Genomic DNA, 2,500 nt, shown 5'->3' with positions numbered 1-2,500 from the left:
CGGACTTGGGATGATCCCCCTAGTTCTGGGCCGAGCACAAGGTGTTGCCCCGAGCGTGTGCCCAAGGCGCAACTCCACCACGCCATGCTCTCTAGGTGGTGCCTAGGTGGGCCGTGCACGGACGTGTTTCCCTTCTTGTTGGTCCTTCGGTGATCGGGGTTCGCCGCAGCCAGACGCCCGTGCTCGACCTTGGACCCGGGGCGGGGGACCCCGGCGGCACACCACAACCACAACGTGCTTGCTAGTGTGCCTAGGGGATGGCAAGGCAACGTGCATCTTGCTGGCATTGCGCCCAACAAGTCTTTGGGCAACTCGAGTTTCAGCAGCACGACACCCTTCCCCCCTATAATAGGCTGCCGAGCCATTACCAAAGTGCCACGGGTAGACGTCCTTTTCCGTGAGGAGACATACTCAAGGAAAGTGCTCTAGAGGTCGAATTTTGACGCCGTGTTTTGCAACAACCTCTAGAAAAATAAGATCTTTCCATCCTCCAAATTTGGTGAATTTACACCGTGTGGATTTTTTTTGACGATTTTTTTACCGCCCGGAAAGCCGGAAATTCAAAAAAAATGAAAAACGGAGCAAACGTGCGATTTTTGACCTGGATTTTTTTGTGCAGCCTTCACATAATATTACCAAGGTTCCCTCAAAATTTCACAAAAAATGCACGAGCCAATTCTGAGATATGAAAATTTGGCTCCTCCGTTGCAACGCTCCGAGCCATCGTTGCAACGGCGGGTGCCTCCGTTGGGGGCGGGGGAGCCCGGCGGCACACCACAACCACAACGTGCTTGCTAGTGTGCCTAGGGGATGGCAAGGCAACGTGCATCTTGCTGGCATTGCGCCCAGCAAGCCTTTGGGCAACTCGAGTTTCAGCAGCATGACACCCCTCCCCCTATAATAGGCTGCCGAGCCATTACCAAAGTGCTATGGGTAAACGTCCTTTTCCGTGAGGAGACATACTCAAGGAAAGTGCTCTAGAGGTCGAATTTTGACGCCGTTTTTTGCAACAACCTCTAGAAAAATAAGATCTTTCCATCCCCCAAATTTGGTGAATTTACACCGTGTGGATTTTTTTTTGACGATTTTTTTACCGCCCGGAAAGCTGGAAATTCAAAAAAAATGAAAAACGGAGCAAACTTGCGATTTTTGACCTGGATTTTTTTGTGCAGCCTTCACATAATATTACCAAGGTTCCCTCAAAATTTTAGAAAAAATGCACGAGCCAATTATGAGATATGAAAATTTGGCTCCTTCGTTGCAACGCTCCGAGCCATCGTTGCAACGGCGGGTGCCTCCGTTGTAACGAAACCAGCCAACGATGCACCTAACCCAGCATCCGTTGCAACGCGCCCTGCCTCCGTTGCAACGCGCCCGGCCAACGTTGCAACGCACCCTGCCTCCGTTGCAACGCGCCCAGCCCACGTTGCACCGCCCCCAGCATCCGTTGCAACGCGCCCAGCATCCGTTGCAACGCCCCCAGCCAACGTTGCAACGCGCCCTGCCTCCGTTGCAACGCTCCCAGCCAACGTTGCAACGCGTCCTGCCTCCGTTGCAACGCGCCCGGCCAACGTTGCACCGCCCCAAGCATCCGTTGCACTGCCCCCAGCCAACGTTGCAACGCGACCTGCCTCCGTTGCAACGCGCCCAGCATCCGTTGCAACGCCTCCAGCCAACGTTGCAACGCCCCCAGCCAACGTTGCGACGCGCCCTGCCTCCTTTGCAACGTCCCCAGCATCCGCTGCAATGCCCCCAGCCATCGTTGCAACGCGCGCAGCATCCGTTGCAACGACCCCAGCATCCGTTGCAACGCGACCTGCCTCCGTTGCAACGCCTGCAGCCAACGTTGCAACGCCCCCAGCTTCCGTTGCAACGTCACCAGCATCCGTTGCAACGTCACCAGCATCCGTTGCAGCGCGCCCAGCGTCGGGTCCGTCCCCTGCAACTGACCAGTCACTATGCCTGGTCACCGTGATGGGGTACGCGTGTACTGGTACCCATGGGAGCGAGACAGCAGTGGCTTGTTTCCGTCCTCGCAGGGTGCCTGCTCACCCTTTCCCGGGCGTGTCTTTCTGCGGGGACCACGTTCCGGGCCTTGGGGTGGCCCGACCTCGCTGGGTGCCAGCTCTCCGTTGCAAAGCGACCTGCCTCCGTTGCAACGTCGCCGGCCAACGTTGCAACGCACCCTGCCTCCGTTGCAACGCCTCCAGCCAACGTTGCAACGCCCCCAGCCAACGTTGCAACGCGCCCTGCCTCCGTTGCAACGTCACCAGCATCCGTTGCAACGCGCCCTGCCTCCGTTGCAACGTCACCAGCCAACGTTGCAACGCGCTCAGCATCCGTTGCAACGCCCCCAGCCAACGTTGCAATGCCCCCAGCTTCAGTTGCAACTATCCCAGCATCCGTTGCAAAGCGACCTGCCTCCGTTGCAACGTCACCCGGCCAACGTTGCAACGCACCCTGCCTCCGTTGCAACGCCCCCAGCCAACGTTGCGACGTG

Source organism: Arachis ipaensis, chromosome B1, assembly GCF_059453495.1.
Source record: "Arachis ipaensis isolate K30076 ecotype BB chromosome B1, ASM5945349v1, whole genome shotgun sequence".
Lineage (NCBI taxonomy): Eukaryota > Viridiplantae > Streptophyta > Magnoliopsida > Fabales > Fabaceae > Arachis > Arachis ipaensis.
Note: the sequence above shows the minus strand (reverse complement) of the source record.